Source organism: Hyla sarda, chromosome 3, assembly GCF_029499605.1.
Source record: "Hyla sarda isolate aHylSar1 chromosome 3, aHylSar1.hap1, whole genome shotgun sequence".
In the NCBI taxonomy this organism is placed as follows: domain Eukaryota; kingdom Metazoa; phylum Chordata; class Amphibia; order Anura; family Hylidae; genus Hyla; species Hyla sarda.
The window spans coordinates 6,515,554-6,543,538 of NC_079191.1; the positions used below are offsets into that span (position 1 = coordinate 6,515,554).

At 45.5% G+C, this 27,985-nt stretch overlaps 42 non-coding genes across 42 annotated transcripts; all 42 read left to right on the plus strand.

The window, feature by feature from the left end:
- Nucleotides 1-362: 362 nt before the first annotated feature.
- TRNAA-AGC (transfer RNA alanine (anticodon AGC)) lies at nt 363-435 on the plus strand. The gene has a single exon. It is a non-coding gene; the product is annotated as a tRNA-Ala (tRNA).
- Nucleotides 436-578: 143 nt separating this feature from the next.
- On the plus strand, nt 579-651 carry TRNAV-CAC (transfer RNA valine (anticodon CAC)). The gene has a single exon. It is a non-coding gene; the product is annotated as a tRNA-Val (tRNA).
- A 667-nt stretch (nt 652-1,318) lies between these two features.
- Nucleotides 1,319-1,391, plus strand: TRNAV-CAC (transfer RNA valine (anticodon CAC)). The gene has a single exon. It is a non-coding gene; the product is annotated as a tRNA-Val (tRNA).
- A 668-nt stretch (nt 1,392-2,059) lies between these two features.
- On the plus strand, nt 2,060-2,132 carry TRNAV-AAC (transfer RNA valine (anticodon AAC)). Its single transcript has one exon. It is a non-coding gene; the product is annotated as a tRNA-Val (tRNA).
- A 145-nt stretch (nt 2,133-2,277) lies between these two features.
- Nucleotides 2,278-2,350, plus strand: TRNAV-AAC (transfer RNA valine (anticodon AAC)). The gene has a single exon. It is a non-coding gene; the product is annotated as a tRNA-Val (tRNA).
- An 885-nt stretch (nt 2,351-3,235) lies between these two features.
- TRNAV-AAC (transfer RNA valine (anticodon AAC)) lies at nt 3,236-3,308 on the plus strand. The gene has a single exon. It is a non-coding gene; the product is annotated as a tRNA-Val (tRNA).
- Nucleotides 3,309-3,839: 531 nt separating this feature from the next.
- TRNAV-AAC (transfer RNA valine (anticodon AAC)) lies at nt 3,840-3,912 on the plus strand. Its single transcript has one exon. It is a non-coding gene; the product is annotated as a tRNA-Val (tRNA).
- A 145-nt stretch (nt 3,913-4,057) lies between these two features.
- On the plus strand, nt 4,058-4,130 carry TRNAV-AAC (transfer RNA valine (anticodon AAC)). Its single transcript has one exon. It is a non-coding gene; the product is annotated as a tRNA-Val (tRNA).
- Nucleotides 4,131-4,316: 186 nt separating this feature from the next.
- On the plus strand, nt 4,317-4,389 carry TRNAV-CAC (transfer RNA valine (anticodon CAC)). The gene has a single exon. It is a non-coding gene; the product is annotated as a tRNA-Val (tRNA).
- Nucleotides 4,390-5,056: 667 nt separating this feature from the next.
- On the plus strand, nt 5,057-5,129 carry TRNAV-AAC (transfer RNA valine (anticodon AAC)). The gene has a single exon. It is a non-coding gene; the product is annotated as a tRNA-Val (tRNA).
- Nucleotides 5,130-6,400: 1,271 nt separating this feature from the next.
- On the plus strand, nt 6,401-6,473 carry TRNAV-AAC (transfer RNA valine (anticodon AAC)). Its single transcript has one exon. It is a non-coding gene; the product is annotated as a tRNA-Val (tRNA).
- A 147-nt stretch (nt 6,474-6,620) lies between these two features.
- TRNAV-CAC (transfer RNA valine (anticodon CAC)) lies at nt 6,621-6,693 on the plus strand. The gene has a single exon. It is a non-coding gene; the product is annotated as a tRNA-Val (tRNA).
- A 145-nt stretch (nt 6,694-6,838) lies between these two features.
- On the plus strand, nt 6,839-6,911 carry TRNAV-CAC (transfer RNA valine (anticodon CAC)). Its single transcript has one exon. It is a non-coding gene; the product is annotated as a tRNA-Val (tRNA).
- A 667-nt stretch (nt 6,912-7,578) lies between these two features.
- On the plus strand, nt 7,579-7,651 carry TRNAV-CAC (transfer RNA valine (anticodon CAC)). Its single transcript has one exon. It is a non-coding gene; the product is annotated as a tRNA-Val (tRNA).
- A 667-nt stretch (nt 7,652-8,318) lies between these two features.
- Nucleotides 8,319-8,391, plus strand: TRNAV-AAC (transfer RNA valine (anticodon AAC)). Its single transcript has one exon. It is a non-coding gene; the product is annotated as a tRNA-Val (tRNA).
- A 363-nt stretch (nt 8,392-8,754) lies between these two features.
- TRNAV-AAC (transfer RNA valine (anticodon AAC)) lies at nt 8,755-8,827 on the plus strand. Its single transcript has one exon. It is a non-coding gene; the product is annotated as a tRNA-Val (tRNA).
- Nucleotides 8,828-8,972: 145 nt separating this feature from the next.
- On the plus strand, nt 8,973-9,045 carry TRNAV-AAC (transfer RNA valine (anticodon AAC)). Its single transcript has one exon. It is a non-coding gene; the product is annotated as a tRNA-Val (tRNA).
- Nucleotides 9,046-9,189: 144 nt separating this feature from the next.
- TRNAV-CAC (transfer RNA valine (anticodon CAC)) lies at nt 9,190-9,262 on the plus strand. Its single transcript has one exon. It is a non-coding gene; the product is annotated as a tRNA-Val (tRNA).
- Nucleotides 9,263-15,320: 6,058 nt separating this feature from the next.
- Nucleotides 15,321-15,393, plus strand: TRNAV-AAC (transfer RNA valine (anticodon AAC)). The gene has a single exon. It is a non-coding gene; the product is annotated as a tRNA-Val (tRNA).
- A 361-nt stretch (nt 15,394-15,754) lies between these two features.
- TRNAV-CAC (transfer RNA valine (anticodon CAC)) lies at nt 15,755-15,827 on the plus strand. The gene has a single exon. It is a non-coding gene; the product is annotated as a tRNA-Val (tRNA).
- An 885-nt stretch (nt 15,828-16,712) lies between these two features.
- Nucleotides 16,713-16,785, plus strand: TRNAV-AAC (transfer RNA valine (anticodon AAC)). The gene has a single exon. It is a non-coding gene; the product is annotated as a tRNA-Val (tRNA).
- Nucleotides 16,786-16,930: 145 nt separating this feature from the next.
- On the plus strand, nt 16,931-17,003 carry TRNAV-AAC (transfer RNA valine (anticodon AAC)). Its single transcript has one exon. It is a non-coding gene; the product is annotated as a tRNA-Val (tRNA).
- Nucleotides 17,004-17,148: 145 nt separating this feature from the next.
- TRNAV-CAC (transfer RNA valine (anticodon CAC)) lies at nt 17,149-17,221 on the plus strand. The gene has a single exon. It is a non-coding gene; the product is annotated as a tRNA-Val (tRNA).
- A 1,103-nt stretch (nt 17,222-18,324) lies between these two features.
- On the plus strand, nt 18,325-18,397 carry TRNAV-CAC (transfer RNA valine (anticodon CAC)). The gene has a single exon. It is a non-coding gene; the product is annotated as a tRNA-Val (tRNA).
- Nucleotides 18,398-19,064: 667 nt separating this feature from the next.
- On the plus strand, nt 19,065-19,137 carry TRNAV-AAC (transfer RNA valine (anticodon AAC)). The gene has a single exon. It is a non-coding gene; the product is annotated as a tRNA-Val (tRNA).
- A 363-nt stretch (nt 19,138-19,500) lies between these two features.
- Nucleotides 19,501-19,573, plus strand: TRNAV-AAC (transfer RNA valine (anticodon AAC)). The gene has a single exon. It is a non-coding gene; the product is annotated as a tRNA-Val (tRNA).
- Nucleotides 19,574-19,932: 359 nt separating this feature from the next.
- Nucleotides 19,933-20,005, plus strand: TRNAV-CAC (transfer RNA valine (anticodon CAC)). Its single transcript has one exon. It is a non-coding gene; the product is annotated as a tRNA-Val (tRNA).
- A 676-nt stretch (nt 20,006-20,681) lies between these two features.
- TRNAV-AAC (transfer RNA valine (anticodon AAC)) lies at nt 20,682-20,754 on the plus strand. The gene has a single exon. It is a non-coding gene; the product is annotated as a tRNA-Val (tRNA).
- Nucleotides 20,755-20,899: 145 nt separating this feature from the next.
- On the plus strand, nt 20,900-20,972 carry TRNAV-CAC (transfer RNA valine (anticodon CAC)). The gene has a single exon. It is a non-coding gene; the product is annotated as a tRNA-Val (tRNA).
- Nucleotides 20,973-21,640: 668 nt separating this feature from the next.
- On the plus strand, nt 21,641-21,713 carry TRNAV-AAC (transfer RNA valine (anticodon AAC)). Its single transcript has one exon. It is a non-coding gene; the product is annotated as a tRNA-Val (tRNA).
- A 667-nt stretch (nt 21,714-22,380) lies between these two features.
- On the plus strand, nt 22,381-22,453 carry TRNAV-CAC (transfer RNA valine (anticodon CAC)). Its single transcript has one exon. It is a non-coding gene; the product is annotated as a tRNA-Val (tRNA).
- A 668-nt stretch (nt 22,454-23,121) lies between these two features.
- TRNAV-AAC (transfer RNA valine (anticodon AAC)) lies at nt 23,122-23,194 on the plus strand. The gene has a single exon. It is a non-coding gene; the product is annotated as a tRNA-Val (tRNA).
- A 145-nt stretch (nt 23,195-23,339) lies between these two features.
- On the plus strand, nt 23,340-23,412 carry TRNAV-AAC (transfer RNA valine (anticodon AAC)). The gene has a single exon. It is a non-coding gene; the product is annotated as a tRNA-Val (tRNA).
- Nucleotides 23,413-23,555: 143 nt separating this feature from the next.
- Nucleotides 23,556-23,628, plus strand: TRNAV-CAC (transfer RNA valine (anticodon CAC)). The gene has a single exon. It is a non-coding gene; the product is annotated as a tRNA-Val (tRNA).
- Nucleotides 23,629-24,077: 449 nt separating this feature from the next.
- TRNAV-AAC (transfer RNA valine (anticodon AAC)) lies at nt 24,078-24,150 on the plus strand. The gene has a single exon. It is a non-coding gene; the product is annotated as a tRNA-Val (tRNA).
- Nucleotides 24,151-24,295: 145 nt separating this feature from the next.
- Nucleotides 24,296-24,368, plus strand: TRNAV-AAC (transfer RNA valine (anticodon AAC)). Its single transcript has one exon. It is a non-coding gene; the product is annotated as a tRNA-Val (tRNA).
- Nucleotides 24,369-24,511: 143 nt separating this feature from the next.
- TRNAV-CAC (transfer RNA valine (anticodon CAC)) lies at nt 24,512-24,584 on the plus strand. Its single transcript has one exon. It is a non-coding gene; the product is annotated as a tRNA-Val (tRNA).
- Nucleotides 24,585-25,252: 668 nt separating this feature from the next.
- Nucleotides 25,253-25,325, plus strand: TRNAV-AAC (transfer RNA valine (anticodon AAC)). The gene has a single exon. It is a non-coding gene; the product is annotated as a tRNA-Val (tRNA).
- Nucleotides 25,326-25,470: 145 nt separating this feature from the next.
- Nucleotides 25,471-25,543, plus strand: TRNAV-UAC (transfer RNA valine (anticodon UAC)). The gene has a single exon. It is a non-coding gene; the product is annotated as a tRNA-Val (tRNA).
- Nucleotides 25,544-26,951: 1,408 nt separating this feature from the next.
- On the plus strand, nt 26,952-27,024 carry TRNAV-AAC (transfer RNA valine (anticodon AAC)). Its single transcript has one exon. It is a non-coding gene; the product is annotated as a tRNA-Val (tRNA).
- A 667-nt stretch (nt 27,025-27,691) lies between these two features.
- Nucleotides 27,692-27,764, plus strand: TRNAV-AAC (transfer RNA valine (anticodon AAC)). The gene has a single exon. It is a non-coding gene; the product is annotated as a tRNA-Val (tRNA).
- Nucleotides 27,765-27,909: 145 nt separating this feature from the next.
- Nucleotides 27,910-27,982, plus strand: TRNAV-AAC (transfer RNA valine (anticodon AAC)). Its single transcript has one exon. It is a non-coding gene; the product is annotated as a tRNA-Val (tRNA).
- The last annotated feature ends 3 nt before the right edge of the window (nt 27,983-27,985 follow it).

Here is a 27,985-nt window from a genome sequence, read left to right on the forward strand (position 1 = left end):
CCAAGGTCCCCAGTTCGATAGATAGCAGAAACATGGAACATCCCTATGTTTTTGGCTTTCGGACCATTGCACGATGAAACCTTGTTTTTATTTTTCAATTTGGCATCCTTTGCTTGCAACGACGGCCATGCAAGTTTTCGTCTGGTTTCTGTAGTGTAGTGGCTATCACGTTTGCCTAACACGTGAAAGGTCCCTGATTCGAAACCGGGCAGAAACATGGGCTTTCCTCTAGCTTTTAGACCAAAGGCCACACCTGTTCACTTTCACTCCATTATTTTCATCCATTCGCTTTTAATTCTTGTGACTGAATGTGGAAAGCGAAAGAGGGTGGGCAGGTGGGTGGTTGGTGGCTCAACAGCCAGGTTTCTATAGTGTAGTGGTTATCACGTTCGCCTAGCACGCGAAAGGTCCCCGGTTCGAAACCAGGCAGAAACATGGGCTTTCTTCTTGCTTTTAGACAAAAGACCACATCTTTTCACTTTCACTCCATTATTTTCATCCATTCGCTTTTAATTCTTGACTGAATGTGGAAAGCAAAGGAGGGTGGGCAGGTGGGTGGTTGATGGCTCAACAGCCAGGTTTCTGTAGTGTAGTGGTTATCACGTTCGCCTCACACGCGAAAGGTCCCTGGTTCGAAACCAGGCAGAAACAAGGAGTTTCAGATGTTTTTGACTATTGCATGAGGAAACTTTCTTTTTTTAAGCAGGAGTGGTTTGCTTACACCGTTCTGGTAGCTTTCATCTAGTTTCTATAGTGTTGTAATGATCACATTCACCTAACAAACGGAAGGTCCACGGGTAGAAATATGGGACTGACTCTTAATTTATTTAGACAAAGCGACATACCTGTTCGATTTGACTTTATCATTTTCGTCATTTTGGATCTTGCACTGTTAGCAGGTTCCATGAAGAGCAAGTTTCTGGAGGTGTAGTGTTTATCACCTTTGCCTCACACACCCAAGGTCCCCAGTTCGATAGCAAGCAGAAACATGGAACATCCCTATGTTTTTGGCTTTCGGACCATTGCACAATGAAACCTTGTTTTTATTTGTCAAGCTGGCATCCTTTGCTTGCAACGACGGCCATGCGAGTTTTCATCTGGTTTCTGTAGTGTAGTGGTTATCACGTTCGCCTAACACGCGAAAGGTCCCTTGTTTGAAACCGGGCAGAAACATGGGCTTTCCTCTTGCTTTTAGACCAAAGGCCACACCTGTTCACTTTCACTCCATTATTTTCATCCATTCGCTTTTAATTCTTGTGACTGAATGTGGAAAGCGAAAGAGGGTGGGCAGGTGGGTGGTTGGTGGCTCAACAGACAGGTTTCTGTAGTGTAGTGGTTATCACGTTCGCCTCACACGCGAAAGGTCCCTGGTTCGAAACCGGGCAGAAACATGGATTTTCAGATGTTTCTGACTATTGCATGAGGAAACTTTCTTTTTTTAAGCAGGAGTGGTTTGCTTACACTGTTCTGGTAGCTTTCATCTAGTTTCTATAGTGTTGTAATGTTCACATTCACCTAACAAACGGAAGGTCCACGGGTAGAAATATGGGACTGACTCTTAATTTTTTTAGACAAAGCGACATACCTGTTCGATTTGACTTTATCATTTTCGTCATTTTGGATCTTGCACTGTTAGCAGGTTCCATGAAGAGCAAGTTTCTGGAGGTGTAGTGTTTATCATCTTTGCCTCACACACCCAAGGTCCCCAGTTTCGATAGATAGCAGAAACATGGAACATCCCTATGTTTTTGGCTTTCGGACCATTGCACGATGAAACCTTGTTTTCATTTGTCAATCTGGTATCCTTTGCTTGCAACGACGGCCATGCGAGTTTTCATCTGGTTTCTGTAGTGTAGTGGTTATCACGTTCGCCTAACACGAGAAAGGTCCCCGGTTCGAAACCGGGCACAAACATAAGCTTTACTCTTGCTTTTAGACCAAAGGCCACACCTGTTCACTTTCACTCCATTATTTTCATCCATTCACTTTTAATTCTTGTGACTGAATGTGGAAAGCGAAAGAGGGTGGGCAGGTGGGTGGTTGGTGGCTCAACAGCCAGGTTTCTGTAGTGTAGTGGTTATCACGTTCGCCTAACACGCAAAAGGTCCCCGGTTCGAAACCGGGCAGAAACATTGGCTTTCTACTTGCTTTTAGACAAAAGGCCACATCTGTTCACTTTCACTCCATTATTTTCATCCATTCGCTTTTAATTCTTGTTACTGAATGTGGAAAGCAAAAGAGGGTGGGCAGGTGGGTGGTTGGTGGCTCAACAGCCAGGTTTCTGTAGTGTAGTGGTTATCACGTTCGCCTAACACGCGAAAGGTCTCTGGTTCGATACCGGGCAGAAACATGGGCTTTCTTCTTGCTTTTAGACAAAAGGCCACACCTGTTCACTTTCACTCCATTATTTTCATCTATTCGCTTTTAATTCTTGTGACTGAATGTGGAAAGCGAAAGAGGGTGGGCAGGTGGGTGGTTGGTGGCTCAACAGCCAGGTTTCTGTAGTGTAGTGGTTATTACGTTCGCCTCACATGCGAAAGGTCCCTTGTTCGAAACCGGGCAGAAACAAGGAGTTTCAGTTGTTTTTGACTATTGCATGAGGAAACTTTCTTTTTTTAAGCAGGAGTGGTTTGCTTACACCGTTCTGGTAGCTTTCATTTAGTTTCTATAGTGTTGTAATGTTCACATTCACCTAACAAACGGAAGGTCCACGGGTAGAAATATGGGACTGACTCTTAATTTTTTTAGACAAAGCGACATACCTGTTCGATTTGACTTTATCATTTTCGTCATTTTGGATCTTGCACTGTTAGCAGGTTCCATGAAGAGCAAGTTTCTGGAGGTGTAGTGTTTATCACCTTTGCCTCACACACCCAAGGTCCCCAGTTCGATAGATAGCAGAAACATGGAACATCCCTATGTTTTTGGCTTTCGGACCATTGCACGATGAAACCTTGTTTTTATTTTTCAATTTGGCATCCTTTGCTTGCAACGACGGCCATGCAAGTTTTCATCTGGTTTCTGTAGTGTAGTGGCTATCACGTTCGCCTAACACGCGAAAGGTCCCTGATTCGAAACCGGGCAGAAACATGGGCTTTCTTCTTGCTTTTAGACCAAAGGCCACATCTGTTCACTTTCACTCCATTATTTTCATCCATTCGCTTTTAATTCTTGTGACTGAATGTGGAAAGCGAAAGAGGGTGGGCAGGTGGGTGGTTGGTGGCTCAACAGCCAGGTTTCTGTAGTGTAGTGGTTATCACGTTCGCCTAACACGCGAAAGGTCCCCGGTTCGAAACCGGGCAGAAACATGGGCATTCTTCTTGCTTTTAGACAAAAGACCACATCTTTTCACTTTCACTCCATTATTTTCATCCATTCGCTTTTAATTCTTGACTGAATGTGGAAAGCAAAGGAGGGTGTGCAGTTGGGTGGTTGGTGGCTCAACAGCCAGGTTTCTGTAGTGTAGTGGTTATCACGTTCGCCTCACACGCGAAAGGTCCCTGGTTCGAAACCGGGCACCCTATGTTTTTGGCTTTCGGACCATTGCACGATGAAACCTTGTTTTCATTTGTCAATCTGGTATCCTTTGCTTGCAACGACGGCCATGCGAGTTTTCATCTGGTTTCTGTAGTGTAGTGGTTATCACGTTCGCCTAACACGCGAAAGGTCCCTTGTTTGAAACCGGGCAGAAACATGGGCTTTCCTCTTGCTTTTAGACCAAAGGCCACACCTGTTCACTTTCACTCCATTATTTTCATCCATTCGCTTTTAATTCTTGTGACTGAATGTGGAAAGCGAAAGAGGGTGGGCAGGTGGGTGGTTGGTGGCTCAACAGCCAGGTTTCTGTAGTGTAGTGGTTATCACGTTCGCCTAACACGCGAAAGGTCCCCGGTTCGAAACCGGGCAGAAACATGGGCATTCTTCTTGCTTTTAGACAAAAGGCCACATCTGTTCACTTTCACTCCATTATTTTCATCCATTCGCTTTTAATTCTTGTTACTGAATGTGGAAAGCAAAAGAGGGTGGGCAGGTGGGTGGTTGGTGGCTCAACAGCCAGGTTTCTGTAGTGTAGTGGTTATCACGTTTGCCTAACACGTGAAAGGTCCCCGGTTCGAAACCGGGCAGAAACATGGGCTTTCCTCTTGCTTTTAGACCAAAGGCCACACCTGTTCACTTTCACTCCATTATTTTCATCCATTCGCTTTTAATTCTTGTGACTGAATGTGGAAAGCGAAAGAGGGTGGGCAGGTGGGTGGTTGGTGGCTCAACAGCCAGGTTTCTGTAGTGTAGTGGTTGGTTGGTGGCTCAACAGACAGGTTTCTGTAGTGTAGTGGTTATCACGTTTGCCTCACATGCGAAAGGTCCCTTGTTCGAAACCGGGCAGAAACAAGGAGTTTCAGTTGTTTTTGACTATTGCATGAGGAAACTTTCTTTTTTTAAGCAGGAGTGGTTTGCTTACACCGTTCTGGTAGCTTTCATCTAGTTTCTATAGTGTTGTAATGTTCACATTCACCTAACAAACGGAAGGTCCACGGGTAGAAATATGGGACTGACTCTTAATTTTTTTAGACAAAGCGACATACCTGTTCGATTTGACTTTATCATTTTCGTCATTTTGGATCTTGCACTGTTAGCAGGTTCCATGAAGAGCAAGTTTCTGGAGGTGTAGTGTTTATCACCTTTGCCTCACACACCCAAGGTCCCCAGTTCGATAGATAGCAGAAACATGGAACATCCCTATGTTTTTGGCTTTCGGACCATTGCACGATGAAACCTTGTTTTTATTTTTCAATTTGGCATCCTTTGCTTGCAACGACGGCCATGCAAGTTTTCATCTGGTTTCTGTAGTGTAGTGGCTATCACGTTCGCCTAACATGCGAAAGGTCCCTGATTCGAAACCGGGCAGAAACATGGGCTTTCTTCTTGCTTTTAGACCAAAGGCCACATCTGTTCACTTTCACTCCATTATTTTCATCCATTCGCTTTTAATTCTTGTGACTGAATGTGGAAAGCGAAAGAGGGTGGGCAGGTGGGTGGTTGGTGGCTCAACAGCCAGGTTTCTGTAGTGTAGTGGTTATCACGTTCGCCTAACACGCGAAAGGTCCCCGGTTCGAAACCGGGCAGAAACATGGGCATTCTTCTTGCTTTTAGACAAAAGACCACATCTTTTCACTTTCACTCCATTATTTTCATCCATTCGCATTTAATTCTTGACTGAATGTGGAAAGCAAAGGAGGGTGGGCAGTTGGGTGGTTGGTGGCTCAACAGCCAGGTTTCTGTAGTGTAGTGGTTATCACGTTCGCCTCACACGCGAAAGGTCCCTGGTTCGAAACCGGGCACCCTATGTTTTTGGCTTTCGGACCATTGCACGATGAAACCTTGTTTTTATTTGTCAATCTGGCATCCTTTGCTTGCAACGACGGCCATGCGCGTTTTCATCTGGTTTCTGTAGTGTAGTGGTTATCACGTTCGCCTAACACGCGAAATGTCCCTTGTTTGAAACCGGGCAGAAACATGGGCTTTCCTCTTGCTTTTAGACCAAAGGCCACACCTGTTCACTTTCACTCCATTATTTTCATCCATTCGCTTTTAATTCTTGTGACTGAATGTGGAAAGCGAAAGAGGGTGGGCAGGTGGGTGGTTGGTGGCTCAACAGCCAGGTTTCTGTAGTGTAGTGGTTATTACGATCGCCTCACACGCGAAAGGTCCCTGGTTCGAAACCGGGCAGAAACAAGGAGTTTCAGACGTTTTTGACTATTGCATGAGGAAACTTTCTTTTTTTAAGCAGGAGTGGTTTGCTTACACCGTTCTGGTAGCTTTCATCTAGTTTCTATAGTGTTGTAATGTTCACATTCACCTAACAAACGGAAGGTCCACGGGTAGAAATATGGGACTGACTCTTAATTTTTTTAGACAAAGCGACATACCTGTTCGATTTGACTTTATCATTTTCGTCATTTTGGATCTTGCACTGTTAGCAGGTTCCATGAAGAGCAAGTTTCTGGAGGTGTAGTGTTTATCACCTTTGCCTCACACACCCAAGGTCCCCAGTTGGATAGATAGGAGAAACATGGAACATCCCTATGTTTTTGGCTTTCGGACCATTGCACGATGAAACCTTGTTTTTTTTTGTCAATCTGGCATCCTTTGCTTGCAACGACGGCCATGCGAGATTTCATCTGGTTTCTGTAGTGTAGTGGCTATCACGTTCGCCTAACACGCGAAAGGTCGCTGATTCGAAACCGGGTAGAAACATAGGCTTTCCTCTTGCTTTTAGACCAAAGGCCACATCTGTTCACTTTCACTCCATTATTTTCATCCATTCGCTTTTAATTCTTGTGACTGAATGTGGAAAGCGAAAGAGGGTGGGCAGGTGGGTGGTTGGTGGCTCAACAGCCAGGTTTCTGTAGTGTAGTGGTTATCACGTTCGCCGAACATGCGAAAGGTCCCCGGTTCGAAACCGGGCAGAAACATGGGCTTTCTTCTTGCTTTTAGACAAAAGACCACATCTTTTCACTTTCACTCCATTATTTTCATCCATTCGCTTTTAATTCTTGACTGAATGTGGAAAGCGAAGAAGGGTGGGCAGGTGGGTGGGTGGTTGGTGGTTCAACAGCCAGGTTTCTGTAGTGTAGTGGTTATCACGTTCGCCTCACATGCGAAAGGTCCCCGGTTCGAAACCGGGCAGAAACATGGGCTTTCTTCTTGATTTTAGACAAAAGGCCACATTTGTTCACTTTCACTCCATTATTTTCATCCATTCGCTTTTAATTCTTGTTACTGAATGTGGAAAGCGAAAGAGGGTGGGCAGGTGGGTGGTTGGTGGCTCAACAGCCAGGTTTCTGTAGTGTAGTGGTTATCACATTCGCCTCACACGCGAAAGGTCCCTGGTTCGAAACCGGGCAGAAACAAGAAGTTTTAGATGTTTTTGACTATTGCATGAGGAAACTTTCTTTTTTTAAGCAGGAGTGGATTGCTTACACCGTTCTGGTAGCTTTCATCTAGTTTCTATAGTGTTGTAATGTTCACATTCACCTAACAAACGGAAGGTCCACGGGTAGAAATATGGGACTGACTCTTAATTTTTTTAGACAAAGCGACATACCTGTTCGATTTGACTTTATCATTTTCATCATTTTGGATCTTGCACTGTTAGCAGGTTCCATGAAGAGCAAGTTTCTGGAGGTGTAGTGTTTATCACCTTTGCCTCACACACCCAAGGTCCCCAGTTCGATAGATAGCAGAAACATGGAACATCCCTATGTTTTTGGCTTTCGGACCATTGCACGATGTAACCTTGTTTTTATTTGTCAATCTGGCATCCTTTGCTTGCAACGACGGCCATGCGAGTTTTCATCTGGTTTCTGTAGTGTAGTGGTTATCACGTTCGCCTAACACGCGAAAGGTCCCTTGTTTGAAACCGGGCAGAAACATGGGCTCTCCTCTTGCTTTTAGACCAAAGGCCACACCTGTTCACTTTCACTCCATTATTTTCATCCATTCGCTTTTAATTCTTGTGACTGAATGTGGAAAGCGAAAGAGGGTGGGCAGGTGGGTAGTTGGTGGCTCAACAGCCAGGTTTCTGTAGTGTAGTGGTTATCACGTTCGCCTCACACGCGAAAGGTCCCTGGTTCGAAACCGGGCAGAAACAAGGAGTTTCAGATGTTTTTGACTATTGCATGAGGAAACTTTCTTTTTTTAAGCAGGAGTGGTTTGCTTACACCGTTCTGGTAGCTTTCATCTAGTTTCTATAGTGTTGTAATGTTCACATTCACCTAACAAACGGAAGGTCCACGGGTAGAAATATGGGACTGACTCTTAATTTTTTTAGACAAAGCGACATACCTGTTCGATTTGACTTTATCATTTTCGTCATTTTGGATCTTGCACTGTTAGCAGGTTCCATGAAGAGCAAGTTTCTGGAGGTGTAGTGTTTATCACCTTTGCCTCACACACCCAAGGTCCCCAGTTCGATAGATAGCAGAAACATGGAACATCCCTATGTTTTTGGCTTTCGGACCATTGCACGATGAAACCTTGTTTTCATTTGTCAATTTGGTATCCTTTGCTTGCAACGACGGCCATACGAGTTTTCATCTGGTTTCTGTAGTGTAGTGGTTATCACGTTCGCCTAACACGCGAAAGTTCCCTGGTTCGAAGCCGGGCACAAACATGGGCTTTCCTCTTGCTTTTAGACCAAAGGCCACACCTGTTCACTTTCACTCCATTATTTTCATCCATTCACTTTTAATTCTTGTGACTGAATGTGGAAAGCGAAAGAGGGTGGGCAGGTGGGTGGTTGTTGGCTCAACAGCCAGGTTTCTGTAGTGTAGTGGTTATCACGTTCGCCTAACACGCGAAAGGTCCCCGGTTCGAAACCGGGCAGAAACATGGGCTTTCTTCTTGCTTTTAGACAAAAGGCCACATCTGTTCACTTTCACTCCATTATTTTCATCCATTCGCTTTTAATTCTTGTGACTGAATTTGGAAAGCGAAAGAGGGTGGGCAGGTGGGTGGTTGGTGGCTCAACAGCCAGGTTTCTGTAGTGTAGTGGTTATCACGTTCGCCTAACACGCGAAAGGTCCCCGGTTTGAAACCGGCCAGAAAAATGGGCATTCTTCTTGCTTTTAGACAAAAGGCCACATCTGTTCACTTTCACTCCATTATTTTCATCCATTCGCTTTTAATTCTTGTTATTGAATGTGGAAAGCAAAAGAGGGTGGGCAGGTGGGTGGTTGGTGGCTCAACAGCCAGGTTTCTGTAGTGTAGTGGTTATCATGTTCGCCTAACACGCGAAAGGTCCCCGGTTCGAAACCGGGCAGAAACATGGGCATTCCTCTTGCTTTTAGACCAAAGGCCACACCTGTTCACTTTCACTCCATTATTTTCATCCATTCGCTTTTAATTCTTGTGACTGAATGTGGAAAGCGAAAGAGGGTGGGCAGGTGGGTGGTTGGTGGCTCAACAGCCAGGTTTCTGTAGTGTAGTGGTTATCATGTTTGCCTAACACGCGAAAGGTCCCCGGTTCGAAACCGGGCAGAAACATGGGCTTTCCTCTTGCTTTTAGACCAAAGGCCACATCTGTTCACTTTCACTCCATTATTTTCATCCATTCGCTTTTAATTCTTATGACTGAATGTGGAAAGCGAAAGAGGGTGGTTGGTGGGTGGTTGGTGGCTCAACAGCCAGGTTTCTGTAGTGTAGTGGTTATCACATTCGCCTCACACGCGAAAGGTCCCTGGTTCGAAACCGGGCAGAAACAAGAAGTTTTAGATGTTTTTGACTATTGCATGAGGAAACTTTCTTTTTTTAAGCAGGAGTGGTTTGCTTACACCGTTCTGGTAGCTTTCATCTAGTTTCTATAGTGTTGTAATGTTCACATTCACCTAACAAACGGAAGGTCCACGGGTAGAAATATGGGACTGACTCTTAATTTTTTTAGACAAAGCGACATACCTGTTCGATTTGACTTCATCATTTTCGTCATTTTGGATCTTGCACTGTTAGCAGGTTCCATGAAGAGCAAGTTTCTGGAGGTGTAGTGTTTATCACCTTTGCCTCACACACCCAAGGTCCCCAGTTCGATAGATAGCAGAAACATGGAACATCCCTATGTTTTTGGCTTTCGGACCATTGCACGATGAAGCGTTAATTTTTAACGTAAATTTGTTTTCCCTTAGTCCTAACAGCAGCACAAGTGGGGTGTTCTGCCCCTGTGAAGCTGGCAGGACGGTGGAATTTTTAATTCCGCCCAAGCAATTTAAATTAATTAGCCCCCCCATAAAAGGCCTCCTCCCCTAGGCCATCTCGCTTAATAACAAGTAACAAAAAAGTTTAAGGCGGGAAATTTGTGTGCTGCTGTTAGGACTAAGGGAAAACAAATTTACGTTAAAAATTAACGCTTCCCTTACGTCCTAACCAGCAGCACAAGTGGGGACTTAGCGAGTAACAACACAAATAGGGAGGGACTACGGCAGAGTGGCACTTAGGATTGACTGCCCAAAGGCCAACTCTTCCGATCGTTTGGCATTAACCCTGTAATGACTCAAAAAAGTATTGTGGGTGCTCCAAGAAGCAGCAGCACAAATCTGTTCCAGAGGAACAGACCTTTTCTCAGCAAAGGAAGTAGAGACTGCCCTAGTGGAATGGGCAGTGACAAAGGCAGGAGGAGTTAGCTCCTGGACTATGAAGGTCTCTCGGATTGCCTCCTTAATCCACCTACTTAGGGTAGGTTTAGAGGCTTTCAAGCCCTTGTTCTTTCCAGAAAAAGAAACAAGGAGGTGTTCCGACTTCCTGAATTCTCCAGTTCTTGAGATATAGACTCTGAGAGCTCTAGAGATGTCCAGAGTGTGGTCAACCGCTTCTTCAGGAGAGGATGGATTAGGCAGTAGAACTGGAAGAGAAATGACCTGGTTGGTATTGGAGAAAGTCGGAACCTTAGGAAGGAAGGTAGGTAAAAACCTCAACAGGACTCTGTCCTGTAGAAAAACAGTGTAAGGCTCGAAAGCCGAAAGGGCCTGAAGCTCACCCACTCTCTTGGCTGAGGTTATGGCCAATAAAAAAGTGACTTTAAGGGATAAATACCTAAAGTCTACTTCTTCCAGAGGTTCAAAGGGGGGAGCGCATAACCCCCTGAGAACAGTGGTTAAATCCCAACTGGGAATAGGTCTGAGAACTGTAGGTTTAAGTCTTTCAGCCCCTTTGAGGAATCTTCTAACCAGGGATTCTTGTGATAGAGACCTGCCTAGGAAGGCAGAGAGTGCTGCGACCTGAACCTTTAAGGTGGATGGGCTAAGACCCTTGTCAAGGCCATCCTGGAGAAAACGCAGTATTGCAGAAAGAGGAGGATCTGAGGTAACTACCTCTTTCGTTGCACACCATTGAAGGAAAATCTTCTTTATCCTGGAGTAAACCTTGTTTGTAGACTCTGCTCTCGAGTGTGCAATAGTTCTCAAGACCTCCGCAGGAAGCCCACTCCTTAGTAGGGTCCTGTCAATCTCCAGGCTGTCAGATTGAGTCTCCTCAGATCTAGGCAGGAGCCTGTGTTGTGAGACACAAGGTTCTGTACGTGGGGAAGCCTCCAATAACACCCCTGACTCATCCTCATGAGTTGGGTGAACCAAGACCTCTTCGGCCAGAATGGGATGATGGCAATCACTGAGGTCTGGTCTTGCCTGACTTTCATCAATACCCTGGGTATCATGGAAAGTGGAGGGAATATGTAGGCCAGCCTGAACCTCCATGCGATGGACAGAGCGTCTATCGCCACCGGATTGTCCTCCTTGTAAAGGGAACAAAACTTGCTCACTTTGGCATTCAGCCGGGTTGCCATGAGGTCTATTTCTGGTGTACCCCACTTCAGGGTTATCCTCCTGAAGATCTTCTCGTTGAGAGACCATTCTCCCTGGACTGCAAGCCCGCGACTTAGACGATCTGCCACTACGTTGAGATCCCCCTTGATGTGGACTGCAACAAGGTGGGATAGGTTGAGCTCTGCCCACGATAGAATAAGTCCGGTCTCCCTGAGGAGCACTTGGGACTTTGTGCCACCCTGTCTGTTGATATAAGCCACTACAGTGGTGTTGTCTGACCGGACTCTTATTGCTTTCCCTAAGATCTGGGGAGCAAAGTGGAGGAGCGCAAGACGAACTGCTCTCAGTTCTCTCATGTTGGATGAGAGTAACCTTTCCTGAGGGGTCCAGGTACCCTGAACCGGATGGTCGTCCAGATGGGCTCCCCACCCTAGAAGGGAGGCGTCCGTGGTCAGAGTGATCCACAGAGGTTGAATCAAGGACTTCCCATCTGTCAGGTTCGTCCACCACCTGAGAGAGGCACGGACTTCGGACGACAGGGTGCATTTTTTGTCCAACCCACTGGGGTTGCGATTCCAGGCAGTCAAGACCTGATCTTGGAGAGGTCGGAGGTGCCACAGGGCCCAGGGGACTGCTTCTGCAGACGCTGACATGTGGCCCAACATCTTCATTAGAGTTCTGATGGGCACTCTGCGGGGTACCGACAAAAACTCTGCGGCTCTTATGACGCGCTCTCTCCTTTCTGGGGTGAGAGACAGCGTCATCCGAGAGGAGTCTAGGACAAACCCCAGGAACCTTCTTGAGGTAGATGGAATGATCTCGGATTTTTCCCAATTTATGAGCCACCCTAGGTGTTGAAGAAAATCCAGGGTCAGTTGAAGATGAGCTTGAAGAATGTCTAGAGTCGCGGCTTTTAAAAGCCAGTCGTCTAGATAAGGAACAATCTCTAGGCCTTTTAGTCTTAGAGCAGAGACAACTGGAGCCACCACCTTTGTGAAGGTGTGGGGAGCGGAGGTAATGCCGAACGGTAGAACAGCAAATTGGAAATGCCTTACCATACCTTTTATGGTGACGGCGATTCTTAAGAACTTCCTGTGGGCAGGAAATATAGGGACATGAAGGTATGCATCCTTCAAGTCTGTAGTGACCATGAGATCTTGTGGGTTCAGGATACTGACCACCGAGCGAATGGTTTCCATTCTGAACCGCCTTTTCCTTATAAATCGGTTTAGGTAGCGCAGGTCTATTATCATGCGCCAGTCGCCATTTGGTTTGGGAACCAAAAAAATCGGGGAGTAGACGCCAGATCCTCTTTGATCTGGGGGAACTTCTTCCAAAGCTTGCTTTTCCAAGTATTGGAGAACTGAGGTTTCTATGACAGCCTGTTTTGGCTGAGGAAGTAACTTTGTTAAGACAAACTTCCTTGGGGGAGGGGAGGTAAATTCTATCCTGTACCCCGACTGAATAACCTTCAGAACCCAGGGATCCTGGATTTCTTGCATCCAGGTTGTAAGGAATAAACTTAAACGTCCTCCTACTGGAGGAGGATGGGCAGATAGATTCTCTGCAACAAACACTTGAGGGGAAGGGAGAGGGAAAACGTTGGTGGATGTCAGTGGAGAGTCATAGCTCGGCCTTCCGGTCTTTACCACGGCCGCGACCTCCACCACGTTTTTGAAAGGACTGACGTCTCTGGGATCTAGGAGGGCCCTGGGACTTCCCCCCTCTTGCTCTACCTTTACCCCGAAAGGCCTGAACAGGAAGGCACCTGCCTTTTTTGTCAGCATAACCTTCCATTATGCGATCCAGCTCAGAACCAAATAGCCAAGTAGGCTCGAAAGGCATCCCACACAAGTTAAACTTGGAGGTGTTGTCCGCTACCCAAGGGCGTAACCACAAGGGACGTCTGCTAGCAGAAGCGAGTGCCATGGACTTGGCAGCTAGCTTAAGGTGTTGCTGGGAGGCCTCGCAGAGGAAGTCTATACCAAGGAGGAGTGTCTTGAAGCTGTCCAAGATGTCTTCCCTGGGGACATTGTTGTCAATCTCAGTCTGTATGCGCTCCACACGCTCCTTCACAAAGTCAGACACTTCTCCCGAGGCAATAGCCACAGAGGCAGATGCTGATGCTGCCGAATATGTGCGTCTGAGAAGGGAATCCACCTTCCTATCAAGCGGGTCCTGGAGGTTGCTTCCATCATCCGCGGGAACCAAGACTCTCTTGGACAGTTTATTTACTGCCATATCAACCTTAGGAGGTGGCATCCAGGAATCAGATTCCGCGTCCGAGAGAGGGTACATCAATTTGAAGGTACGAGTGACAAGCGCAGGTTTATCTGGGTGCTTCCACTCAGCCTTCATCATCTTTTTGCGTGCATCATTCACCTTGAAAACCCAAGGTTCTCTAGAGGTGGATGCAGAGGCTTCCCCTTGGTCAACATCCTGGTCCCTTGACCGGATGGACCTAAGTAATCTCTGCGTCTTTTCCGCAGGGAAAAGAGGCGGAAACATCTTCACCTCAACAGGCTGTTCAGACTGTACAGATGACCTCTGGTCCAATACATCGACCGACATAACGGATTCTTCCGCCACAGAAGGAGGAGTGGATTCAGTTCTAGCTCTTTTGGGAACAAGAGCACTCTTAATTTCAGATATGGAATTTCCCATAAACTCCTTCATCCAGATGAACATGTCCTGGACAGCAGGTTCAGCTGGATTAGAGGGTGGACGGCAACCGGGACACCTGTTATATTCGTAAGCGTCCGGAAGCGGAGTGCCGCAATTGGCGCAAGTTAGATGGCGTTTTTTGGCACTAGCCTTACGACCACTAGAGTGTGGGTCACTAGAGGAAGGAGTAGACATGACTCTGGAAAGAAAGAAAATAAGTTAGGGATAATAAATAAAATTATTATCGCCCTAACGCCAAATAGAGAGGGAGAGATACCTATAATGCAGATAGGAGCTCTAACCACTAATGCTAGGCTTGTAAATAGGACTAGCTATGATGGCAGCAGAGACTGAATGAAGGTCTCAGCTGTCTTTATATGGGAAGGGGCCCGGAAGCCCCGCCCCCTTCAGAGAAAGACCAGCCTGCAATAGGCTGAAGCACCCGGAAGGGAATTTTAATAAAAATTATCCACTGAGCCCTTCCCTAACTAGGAAAGGGCTCACGCCTGAATTTTCACCTAAATATAAAACTTAAAAGGCAGCGCAAAGCGCTGAAGAAAGTGAGGCCGGGACCGGAAGTCGTCAGATGACGTACTTCCGGTCCATGGCTCGCACAGTGTAATGGAGGCGAGCGTGCGCCGGGACACGTGGGAAGCCAGGCGGGTAAGAAAAAACCCGCAGCGGCATCCCTAATGCTATGAGGGATCACCGGATCCCTATAGCAACATAAAATAGTCAAAACAAATAGTTTTAAGATAAACCAGGCCGGAGGCCCAGATAATATAAAAAGAAAAAAACAGGGGGCAGTTGAAAAAGGTACTGCGCCCCAAAAATATCTCCCCAATACAGGGGAGACATCCAGGCAGGCTCCAAAGGAGCCTGCACCGTCCTGCTGTCCTTACACAGGACAGAAAAAAAGCGAGATGGCCTAAGGGAGGAGGCCTTTTATGGGGGGGCTAATTAATTTAAATTGCTTGGGCGGAATTAAAAATTCCACCGTCCTGCCAGCTTCACAGGGGCAGAACACCCCACTTGTGCTGCTGGTTAGGACGTAAGGGAAACCTTGTTTTCATTTGTCAATTTGGTATCCTTTGCTTGCAACGACGGCCATACGAGTTTTCATCTGGTTTCTGTAGTGTAGTGGTTATCACGTTCGCATAACACGCGAAAGGTCCCCGGTTCGAAGCCGGGCACAAACATGGGCTTTCCTCTTGCTTTTAGACCAAAGGCCACACCTGTTCACTTTCACTCCATTATTTTCATCCATTCACTTTTAATTCTTGTGACTGAATGTGGAAAGCGAAAGAGGGTGGGCAGGTGGGTGGTTGTTGGCTCAACAGCCAGGTTTCTGTAGTGTAGTGGTTATCACGTTCGCCTAACACGCGAAAGGTCCCCGGTTCGAAACCGGGCAGAAACATGGGCTTTCTTCTTGCTTTTAGACAAAAGGCCACATCTGTTCACTTTCACTCCATTATTTTCATCCATTCGCTTTTAATTCTTGTGACTGAATGTGGAAAGCGAAAGAGGGTGGGCAGGTGGGTGGTTGGTGGCTCAACAGCCAGGTTTCTGTAGTGTAGTGGTTATCACATTCGCCGAACATGCGAAAGGTCCCCGGTTCGAAACCGGGCAGAAACATGGGCTTTCTTCTTGCTTTTAGACAAAAGACCACATCTTTTCACTTTCACTCCATTATTTTCATCCATTCGCTTTTAATTCTTGACTGAATGTGGAAAGCGAAGGAGGGTGGGCAGGTGGGTGGTTGGTGGTTCAACAGCCAGGTTTCTGTAGTGTAGTGGTTATCACGTTCGCCTCACACGCGAAAGGTCCCTGGTTCGAAACCAGGCAGAAACAAGGAGTTTCAGAGGTTTTTGACTATTGCATGAGGAAACTTTCTTTTTTTAAGCAGGAGTGGTTTGCTTACACCGTTCTGGTAGCTTTCATCTAGTTTCTATAGTGTTGTAATGTTCACATTCACCTAACAAACGGAAGGTCCACGGGTAGAAATATGGGACTGACTCTTAATTTTTTTAGACAAAGCGACATACCTGTTCGATTTGACTTTATCATTTTCGTCATTTTGGATCTTGCACTGTTAGCAGGTTCCATGAAGAGCAAGTTTCTGGAGGTGTAGTGTTTATCACCTTTGCCTCACACACCCAAGGTCCCCAGTTCGATAGATAGCAGAAACATGGAACATCCCTATGTTTTTGGCTTTCGGACCATTGCACGATGAAACTTTGTTTTTATTTGTCAATCTGGCATCCTTTGCTTGCAACGACGGCCATGCGAGTTTTCATTTGGTTTCTGTAGTGTAGTGGCTATCACGTTCGCCTAACACGCGAAAGGTCCTTGATTCGAAACCGGGCAGAAACATGGGCTTTCCTCTTGCTTTTAGACCAAAGGCCACATCTGTTCACTTTCACTCCATTATTTTCATCCATTCGCTTTTAATTCTTGTGACTGAATTTGGAAAGCGAAAGAGGGTGGGCAGGTGGGTGGTTGGTGGCTCAACAGCCAGGTTTCTGAAGTGTAGTGTTTATCACGTTCGCCTAACACGCGAAAGGTCCCCGGTTTGAAAACGGCCAGAAACATGGGCCTTCTTCTTGCTTTTAGACAAAAGGCCACATCTGTTCACTTTCACTCCATTATTTTCATCCATTCGCTTTTAATTCTTGTTACTGAATGTGGAAAGCAAAAGAGGGTGGGCAGGTGGGTGGTTGGTGGCTCAACAGCCAGGTTTCTGTAGTGTAGTGGTTATCACGTTCGCCTAACACGCGAAAGGTCCCCGGTTCGAAACCGGGCAGAAACATGGGCATTCCTCTTGCTTTTAGACCAAAGGCCACACCTGTTCACTTTCACTCCATTATTTTCATCCATTCGCTTTTAATTCTTGTGACTGAATGTGGAAAGCGAAAGAGGGTGGGCAGGTGGGTGGTTGGTGGCTCAACAGCCAGGTTTCTGTAGTGTAGTGGTTATCACGTTCGCCTAACACGCGAAAGGTCCCCGGTTCGAAACCGGGCAGAAACATGGGCTTTCTTCTTGCTTTTAGACAAAAGACCACATCTGTTCACTTTCACTCCATTATTTTCATCCATTCGCTTTTAATTCTTGTGACTGAATGTGGAAAGCGAAAGAGGGTGGGCAGGTGGGTGGTTGGTGGCTCAACAGCCAGGTTTCTGTAGTGTAGTGGTTATCACGTTTGCCTCACACGCGAAAGGTCCCTGGTTCGAAACCGGGCAGAAACAAGAAGTTTCAGATGTTTTTGACTATTGCATGAGGAAACTTTCTTTTTTTAAGCAGGAGTGGTTTGCTTACACCGTTCTGGTAGCTTTCATCTAGTTTCTATAGTGTTGTAATGTTCACATTCACCTAACAAACGGAAGGTCCACGGGTAGAAATATGGGACTGACTCTTAATTTTTTTAGACAAAGCGACATACCTGTTCGATTTGACTTTATCATTTTCGTCATTTTGGATCTTGCACTGTTAGCAGGTTCCATGAAGAGCAAGTTTTTGGAGGTGTAGTGTTTATCACCTTTGCCTCACACACCCAAGGTCCCCAGTTCGATAGATAGCAGAAACATGGAACATCCCTATGTTTTTGGCTTTCGGACCATTGCACGATGAAACCTTGTTTACATTTGTCAATCTGGTATCCTTTGCTTGCAACGACGGCCATGCGAGTTTTCATCTGGTTTCTGTAGTGTAGTGGTTATCACGCTCGCCTAACACGCGAAAGGTCCCATGTTTGAAACCGGGCAGAAACATGGGCTTTCCTCTTGCTTTTAGACCAAAGGCCACACCTGTTCACTTTCACTCCATTATTTTCATCCATTCACTTTTAATTCTTGTGACTGAATGTGGAAAGCGAAAGAGGGTGGGCAGGTGGGTGGTTGGTGGCTCAACAGCCAGGTTTCTGTAGTGTAGTGGTTATCACATTCGCCGAACATGCGAAAGGTCCCCGGTTCGAAACCGGGCAGAAACATGGGCTTTCTTCTTGCTTTTAGACAAAAGACCACATCTTTTCACTTTCACTCCATTATTTTCATCCATTCGCTTTTAATTCTTGTTACTGAATGTGGAAAGCAAAAGAGGGTGGGCAGGTGGGTGGTTGGTGGCTCAACAGCCATGTTTCTCTAGTGTAGTGGTTATCACGTTCGCCTAACACGCGAAAGGTCTCTGGTTCGATACCGGGCAGAAACATGGGCTTTCTTCTTGCTTTTAGACAAAAGGCCACACCTGTTCACTTTCACTCCATTATTTTCATCCATTCGCTTTTAATTCTTGTGACTGAATGTGGAAAGCGAAAGAGGGTGGGCAGGTGGGTGGTCGGTGGCTCAACAGCCAGGTTTCTGTAGTGTAGTGGTTATCACGTTCGCCTCACACGCGAAAGGTCCCTGGTTCGAAACCGGGCAGAAACAAGGAGTTTCAGTTGTTTTTGACTATTGCATGAGGAAACTTTCTTTTTTTAAGCAGGAGTGGTTTGCTTACACCGTTCTGGTAGCTTTAATCTAGTTTCTATAGTGTTGTAATGATCACATTCACCTAACAAACGGAAGGTCCACGGGTAGAAATATGGGACTGACTCTTAATTTTTTTAGACAAAGCGACATACCTGTTCGATTTGACTTTATCATTTTTGTCATTTTGGATCTTGCACTGTTAGCAGGTTCCATAAAGAGCAAGTTTCTGGAGGTGTAGTGTTTATCACCTTTGCCTCACACACCCAAGGTCCCCAGTTCGATAGATAGCAGAAACATGGAACATCCCTATGTTTTTGGCTTTCGGACCATTGCACGATGAAACCTTGTTTTTATTTGTCAATCTGGCATCCTTTGCTTGCAACGACGGCCATGCGAGTTTTTATCTGGTTTCTGTAGTGTAGTGGTTATCACGTTCGCCTAACACGCGAAAGGTCCCTTGTTTGAAACCGGGCAGAAACATGGGCTTTCCTCTTGCTTTTAGACCAAAGGCCACACCTGTTCAATTTCACTCCATTATTTTCATCCATTCGCTTTTAAATCTTGTGACTGAATGTGGAAAGCGAAAGAGGGTGGGCAGGTGGGTGGTTGTTGGCTCAACAGCCAGGTTTCTGTAGTGTAGTGGTTATCACGTTCGCCTAACACGCGAAAGGTCCCCGGTTGGAAACCGGGCAGAAACATGGGCTTTCTTCTTGCTTTTAGACAAAAGGCCACATCTGTTCACTTTCACTCCATTATTTTCATCCATTCGCTTTTAATTCTTGTTACTGAATGTGGAAAGCAAAAGAGGATGGGCAGGTGGGTGGTTGGTGGCTCAACAGCCATGTTTCTGTAGTGTAGTGGTTTTCACGTTCGCCTAACACGCGAAAGGTCACTGGTTCGATACCGGGCAGAAACATGGGCTTTCTTCTTGCTTTTAGACAAAAGGCCACATCTGTTCACTTTCACTCCATTATTTTCATCCATTCGCTTTTAATTCTTGTGACTGAATGTGGAAAGCGAAAGAGGGTGGGCAGGTGGGTGGTTGGTGGCTCAACAGCCAGGTTTCTGTAGTGTAGTGGTTATCACGTTCGCCTAACACGCGAAAAGTCCCCGGTTCGAAACCGGGCAGAAACATGGGCATTCTTCTTGCTTTTAGACAAAAGACCACATCTTTTAACTTTCACTCCATTATTTTCATCCATTCGCTTTTAATTCTTGACTGAATGTGGAAAGCGAAAGAGGGTGGGCAGGTGGGTGGTTGGTGGCTCAACAGCCAGGTTTCTGTAGTGTAGTGGTTATCACATTCGCCGAACATGCGAAAGGTCCCCGGTTCGAAACCGGGCAGAAACATGGGCTTTCTTCTTGCTTTTAGACAAAAGACCACATCTTTTCACTTTCACTCCATTATTTTCATCCATTCGCTTTTAATTCTTGACTGAATGTGGAAAGCGAAGGAGGGTGGGCAGGTGGGTGGTTGGTGGCTCAACAGCCCTGTTTCTGTAGTGTAGTGGCTATCACGTTCGCCTCACACGCGAAAGGTCCCTGGTTCGAAACCAGGCAGAAACAAGGAGTTTCAGATGTTTTTGACTATTGCATGAGGAAACTTTCTTTTTTTAAAGCAGGAGTGGTTTGCTTACACCGTTCTGGTAGCTTTAATCTAGTTTCTATAGTGTTGTAATGTTCACATTCACCTAACAAACGGAAGGTCCACAGGTAGAAATATGGGACTGACTCTTAATTTTTTTAGACAAAGCGACATACCTGTTCGATTTGACTTTATCATTTTCGTCATTTTGGATCTTGCACTGTTAGCAGGTTCCATGAAGAGCAAGTTTCTGGAGGTGTAGTGTTTATCACCTTTGCCTCACACACCCAAGGTCCCCAGTTCGATAGATAGCAGAAACATGGAACATCCCTATGTTTTTGGCTTTCGGACCATTGCACGATGAAACCTTGTTTTTATTTGTCAATCTGGCATCCTTTGCTTGCAACGACGGCCATGCGAGTTTTCATCTGGTTTCTGTAGTGTAGTGGTTATCACGTTCGCCTAACACGCGAAAGGTCCCTTGTTTGAAACCGGGCAGAAACATGGGCTTTCCTCTTGCTTTTAGACCAAAGGCCACACCTGTTCACTTTCACTCCATTATTTTCATCCATTCGCTTTTAATTCTTGTGACTGAATGTGGAAAGCGAAAGAGGGTGGGCAGGTGGGCAGGTGGGTGGTTGGTGGCTCAACAGCCAGGTTTCTGTAGTGTAGTGGTTATCACGTTCGCCTAACACGCGAAAGGTCCCCGGTTCAAAACCGGGCAGAAACATGGGCTTTCTTCTTGCTTTTAGACAAAAGGCCACATCTGTTCACTTTCACTCCATTATTTTAATTCATTCGCTTTTAATTCTTGTTACTGAATGTGGAAAGCAAAAGAGGGTGGGCAGGTGGGTGGTTGGTGGCTCAACAGCCATGTTTCTGTAGTGTAGTGGTTATCACGTTCGCCTCACACGCGAACGGTCCCTGGTTTGAAACCGGGCAGAAACAAGGAGTTTCAGATGTTTTTGACTATTGCATGAGGAAACTTTCTTTTTTTTAAGCAGGAGTGGTTTGCTTACACCGTTCTGGTAGCTTTAATCTAGTTTCTATAGTGTTGTAATGATCACATTCACCTAACAAACGGAAGGTCCACGGGTAGAAATATGGGACTGACTCTTAATTTTTTTAGACAAAGCGAAATACCTGTTCGATTTGACATTATCATTTTCGTCATTTTGCATCTTGCACTGTTAGCAGGTTCCATAAAGAGCAAGTTTCTGGAGGTGTAGTGTTTATCACCTTTGCCTCACTCACCCAAGGTCCCCAGTTCGATAGATAGCAGAAACATGGAACATCCCTATATTTTTGGCTTTCGGACCATTGCACGATGAAACCTTGTTTTTATTTGTCAATCTGGCATCCTTTGCTTGCAACGACGGCCATGCGAGTTTTCATCTGGTTTCTGTAGTGTAGTGGTTATCACGTTCGCCTAACACGCGAAAGGTCCCTTGTTTGAAACCGGGCAGAAACATGGGCTTTCCTATTGCTTTTAGACCAAAGGCCACACCTGTTCACTTTCACTCCATTATTTTCATCCATTCGCTTTTAATTCTTGTGACTGAATGTGGAAAGCGAAAGAGGGTGGGCAGGTGGGTGGTTGTTGGCTCAACAGCCAGGTTTCTGTAGTGTAGTGGTTATCACGTTCGCCTAACACGTGAACGGTCCCTGGTTCGAAACCGGGCAGAAACAAGGAGTTTCAGTTGTTTTTGACTATTGCATGAGGAAACTTTCTTTTTTTAAGCAGGAGTGGTTTGCTTACACCGTTCTGGTAGCTTTAATCTAGTTTCTATAGTGTTGTAATGATCACATTCACCTAACAAACGGAAGGTCCACGGGTAGAAATATGGGACTGACTCTTAATTTTTTTAGACAAAGCGACATACCTGTTCGATTTGACTTTATAATCTTCGTCATTTTGGATCTTGCACTGTTAGCAGGTTCCATGAAGAGCAAGTTTCTGGAGGTGTAGTGTTTATCACCTTTGCCTCACACACCCAAGGTCCCCAGTTCGATAGATAGCAGAAACATAGAACATCCCTATGTTTTTGTCTTTCGGACCATTGCACGATGAAACCTTGTTTTTATTTGTCAATCTGGCATCCTTTGCTTGCAACGACAGCCATGCGAGTTTTCATCTGGTTTCTGTAGTGTAGTGGTTATCACGTTCGCCTAACACGCGAAAGGTCCCTTGTTTGAAACCGGGCAGAAACATGGGCTTTCCTCTTGCTTTTAGACCAAAGGCCACACCTGTTCACTTTCACTCCATTATTTTCATCCATTCACTTTTAATTCTTGTGACTGAATGTGGAAAGCGAAAGAGGGTGGGCAGGTGGGTGGTTGTTGGCTCAACAGCCATGTTTCTGTAGTGTAGTGGTTATCACGTTCGCCTCACACGCGAAAGGTCCCTGGTTCGAAACCGGGCAGAAACAAGGAGTTTCAGATGTTTTTGACTATTGCATGAGGAAACTTTCTTTTTTTTAAGCAGGAGTGGTTTGCTTACACCGTTCTGGTAGCTTTAATCTAGTTTCTATAGTGTTGTAATGATCACATTCACCTAACAAACGGAAGGTCCACGGGTAGAAATATGGGACTGACTCTTAATTTTTTTAGACAAAGCGACATACCTGTTCGATTTGACATTATCATTTTCGTCATTTTGCATCTTGCACTGTTAGCAGGTTCCATAAAGAGCAAGTTTCTGGAGGTGTAGTGTTTATCACCTTTGCCTCACACACCCAAGGTCCCCAGTTCGATAGATAGCAGAAACATGGAACATCCCTATGTTTTTGACTTTCGGACCATTGCACGATGAAACCTTGTTTTTATTTGTCAATCTGGCATCCTTTGCTTGCAACGACGGCCATGCGAGTTTTCATCTGGTTTCTGTAGTGTAGTGGCTATCACGTTCGCCTAACACGCGAAAGGTCCCTGATTCGAAACCGGGCAGAAACATGGGCTTTCCTCTTGCTTTTAGACTAAAGGCCACATCTGTTCACTTTCACTCCATTATTTTCATCCATTCGCTTTTAATTCTTGTGACTGAATGTGGAAAGCGAAAGAGGGTGGGCAGGTGGGTGGTTGGTGGCTCAACAGCCAGGTTTCTGTAGTGTAGTGGTTATCACGTTCGCCTAACACGTGAAAGGTCCCCGGTTCAAAACCGGGCAGAAACATGGGCTTTCTTCTTGCTTTTAGACAAAAGGCCACATCTGTTCACTTTCACTCCATTATTTTAATCCATTCGCTTTTAATTCTTGTTACTGAATGTGGAAAGCAAAAGAGGGTGGGCAGGTGGGTGGTTGGTGGGTCAACAGCCATGTTTCTGTAGTGTAGTGGTTATCACGTTCGCCTAACACGCGAAAGGTCCCCGGTTCGAAACCGGGCAGAAACATGGGCATTCTTCTTGCTTTTAGACAAAAGACCACATCTTTTCACTTTCACTCCATTATTTTCATCCATTCGCTTTTAATTCTTGACTGAATGTGGAAAGCGAAGTAGGGTGGGCAGGTGGGTGGTTGGTGGCTCAACAGCCAGGTTTCTGTAGTGTAGTGGTTATCACATTCGCCTCACACGCGAAAGGTCCCAGGTTCGAAACCAGGCAGAAACAAGGAGTTTCAGATGTTTTTGACTATTGCATGAGGAAACTTTCCTTTTTTAAGCAGGAGTGGTTTGCTTACACCGTTCTGGTAGCTTTCATCTAGTTTCTATAGTGTTGTAATGTTCACATTCACCTAACAAACGGAAGGTCCACGGGTAGAAATATGGGACTGACTCTTAATTTTTTTAGACAAAGCGACATACCTGTTCGATTTGACTTTATCATTTTCGTCATTTTGGATCTTGCACTGTTAGCAGGTTCCATGAAGAGCAAGTTTCTGGAGGTGTAGTGTTTATCACCTTTGCCTCACACACCCAAGGTCCCCAGTTCGATAGATAGCAGAAACATGGAACATCCCTATGTTTTTGGCTTTCGGACCATTGCACGATGAAACCTTGTTTACATTTGTCAATCTGGTATCCTTTGCTTGCAACGACGGCCATGCGAGTTTTCATCTGGTTTCTGTAGTGTAGTGATTATCACGTTCGCCTAACACGCGAAAGGTCCCCGGTTCGAAACCGGGCAGAAACATGGGCTTTCCTCTTGCTTTTAGACCAAAGGCCATACCTGTTCATTTTCACTCCATCATTTTCATCCATTCGCTTTTAATTCTTGTGACTGAATGTGGAAAGCGAAAGAGGGTGGGCAGGTGGGTGGTTGGTGGCTCTACAGCCAGGTTTCTGTAGTGTAGTGGTTATCACGTTTGCCTAACACGCGAAAGGTCCCCGGTTCGAAACCGGGCAGAAACATGGGCTTTCTTCTTGCTTTTAGACAAAAGACCACATCTTTTCACTTTCACTCCATTATTTTCATCCATTCGCTTTTAATTCTTGACTGAATGTGGAAAGTGAAGGAGGGTGGGCAGGTGGGTGGTTGGTGGCTCAACAGCCCTGTTTCTGTAGTGTAGTGGCTATCACGTTCGCCTCACATGCGAAAGGTCCCTGGTTCGAAACCAGGCAGAAACAAGGAGTTTCAGATGTTTTTGACTATTGCATGAGGAAACTTTCTTTTTTTAAAGCAGGAGTGGTTTGCTTACACCGTTCTGGTAGCTTTAATCTAGTTTCTATAGTGTTGTAATGATCACATTCACCTAACAAACGGAAGGTCCACAGGTAGAAATATGGGACTGACTCTTAATTTTTTTAGACAAAGCGACATACCTGTTCGATTTGACTTTATCATTTTCGGCATTTTGGATCTTGCACTGTTAGCAGGTTCCATGAAGAGCAAGTTTCTGGAGGTGTAGTGTTTATCACCTTTGCCTCACACACCCAAGGTCCCCAGTTCGATAGATAGCAGAAACATGGAACATCCCTATGATTTTGGCTTTCGGACCATTGCACGATGAAACCTTGTTTTTATTTGTCAATCTGGCATCCTTTGCTTGCAACGACGGCCATGCGAGTTTTCATCTGGTTTCTGTAGTGTAGTGGTTATCACGTTCGCCTAACAAGCGAAAGGTCCCTTGTTTGAAACCGGGCAGAAACATGGGCTTTCCTCTTGCTTTTAGACCAAAGGCCACACCTGTTCACTTTCACTCCATTATTTTCATCCATTCGCTTTTAATTCTTGTGACTGAATGTGGAAAGCGAAAGAGGGTGGGCAGGTGGGTGGTTGGTGGCTCAACAGCCAGGTTTCTGTAGTGTAGTGGTTATCACGTTCGCCTAACACGCGAAAGGTCCCCGGTTCAAAACCGGGCAGAAACATGGGCTTTCTTCTTGCTTTTAGACAAAAGGCCACATCTGTTCACTTTCACTCCATTATTTTAATTCATTCGCTTTTAATTCTTGTTACTGAATGTGGAAAGCAAAAGAGGGTGGGCAGGTGGGTGGTTGGTGGCTCAACAGCCATGTTTCTGTAGTGTAGTGGTTATCACGTTCGCCTTACACGCGAAAGGTCCCTGGTTCGAAACCGGGCAGAAACAAGGAGTTTCAGATGTTTTTGACTATTGCATGAGGAAACTTTCTTTTTTTTAAGCAGGAGTGGTTTGCTTACACCGTTCTGGTAGCTTTTATCTAGTTTCTATAGTGTTGTAATGATCACATTCACCTAACAAACGGAAGGTCCACGGGTAGAAATATGGGACTGACTCTTAATTTTTTTAGACAAAGCGACATACCTGTTCGATTTGACATTATCATTTTCGTCATTTTGCATCTTGCACTGTTAGCAGGTTCCATAAAGAGCAAGTTTCTGGAGGTGTAGTGTTTATCACCTTTGCCTCACACACCCAAGGTCCCCAGTTCGATAGATAGCAGAAACATGGAACATCCCTATATTTTTGGCTTTCGGACCATTGCACGATGAAACCTTGTTTTTATTTGTCAATCTGGCATCCTTTGCTTGCAACGACGGCCATGCGAGTTTTCATCTGGTTTCTGTAGTGTAGTGGTTATCACGTTCGCCTAACACGCGAAAGGTCCCTTGTTTGAAACCGGGCAGAAACATGGGCTTTCCTATTGCTTTTAGACCAAAGGCCACACCTGTTCACTTTCACTCCATTATTTTCATCCATTCGCTTTTAATTCTTGTGACTGAATGTGGAAAGCGAAAGAGGGTGGGCAGGTGGGTGGTTGGTGGCTCAACAGCCAGGTTTCTGTAGTGTAGTGGTTATTATGTTCGCCTCACACGCGAAAGGTCCCAGGGTCGAAACCGGGCAGAAACAAGGAGTTTCAGATGTTTTTGACTATTGCATGAGGAAACTTTCTTTTTTTAAGCAGGAGTGGTTTGCTTACACCGTTCTGGTAGCTTTCATCTAGTTTCTATAGTGTTGTAATGTTCACATTCACCTAACAAACGGAAGGTCCACGGGTAGAAATATGGGACTGACTCTTAATTTTTTTAGACAAAGCGACATACCTGTTCGATTTGACTTTATCATTTTCGTCATTTTGGATCTTGCACTGTTAGCAGGTTCCATGAAGAGCAAGTTTCTGGAGGTGTAGTGTTTATCACCTTTGCCTCACACACCCAAGGTCCCCAGTTCGATAGATAGCAGAAACATGGAACATCCCTATGTTTTTGGCTTTCGGACCATTGCACGATGAAACCTTGTTTTCATTTGTCAATCTGGTATCCTTTGCTTGCAACGACGGCCATGCGAGTTTTCATCTGGTTTCTGTAGTGTAGTGGTTATCACATTCGCCTAACACGCGAAAGGTCCCCGGTTTGAATCCTGGCACAAACATGGGCTTTCCTCTTGCTTTTAGACCAAAGGCCACATCTGTTCACTTTCACTCCATTATTTTCATCCATTCGCTTTTAATTCTTGTTACTGAATGTGGAAAGCAAAAGAGGGTGGGCAGGTGGGTGGTTGGTGGCTCAACAGCCATGTTTCTGTAGTGTAGTGGTTATCACGTTCGCCTAACACGCGAACGGTCCCTGGTTCGAAACCGGGCAGAAACAAGGAGTTTCAGTTGTTTTTGACTATTGCATGAGGAAACTTTCTTTTTTTAAGCAGGAGTGGTTTGCTTACACCGTTCTGGTAGCTTTAATCTAGTTTCTATAGTGTTGTAATGATCACATTCACCTAACAAACGGAAGGTCCACGGGTAGAAATATGGGACTGACTCTTAATTTTTTTAGACAAAGCGACATACCTGTTCGATTTGACTTTATAATTTTCGTCATTTTGGATCTTGCACTGTTAGCAGGTTCCATGAAGAGCAAGTTTCTGGAGGTGTAGTGTTTATCACCTTTGCCTCACACACCCAAGGTCCCCAGTTCGATAGATAGCAGAAACATAGAACATCCCTATGTTTTTGGCTTTCGGACCATTGCACGATGAAACCTTGTTTTTATTTGTCAATCTGGCATCCTTTGCTTGCAACGACAGCCATGCGAGTTTTCATCTGGTTTCTGTAGTGTAGTGGTTATCACGTTCGCCTAACACGCGAAAGGTCCCTTGTTTGAAACCGGGCAGAAACATGGGCTTTCCTCTTGCTTTTAGACCAAAGGCCACACCTGTTCACTTTCACTCCATTATTTTCATCCATTCACTTTTAATTCTTGTGACTGAATGTGGAAAGCGAAAGAGGGTGGGCAGGTGGGTGGTTGTTGGCTCAACAGCCAGGTTTCTGTAGTGTAGTGGTTATCACGTTCGCCTAACACGCGAAAGGTCCCCGGTTCGAAAACGGGCAGAAACATGGGCTTTCTTCTTGCTTTTAGACAAAAGGCCACATCTGTTCACTTTCACTCCATTATTTTCATCCATTCGCTTTTAATTCTTGTGACTGAATGTGGAAAGCGAAGGAGGGTGGGCAGGTGGGTGGTTGGTGGTTCAACAGCCAGGTTTCTGTAGTGTAGTGGTTATCACGTTCGCCTAACACGCGAAAGGTCCCTGATTCGAAACCGGGCAGAAACATGG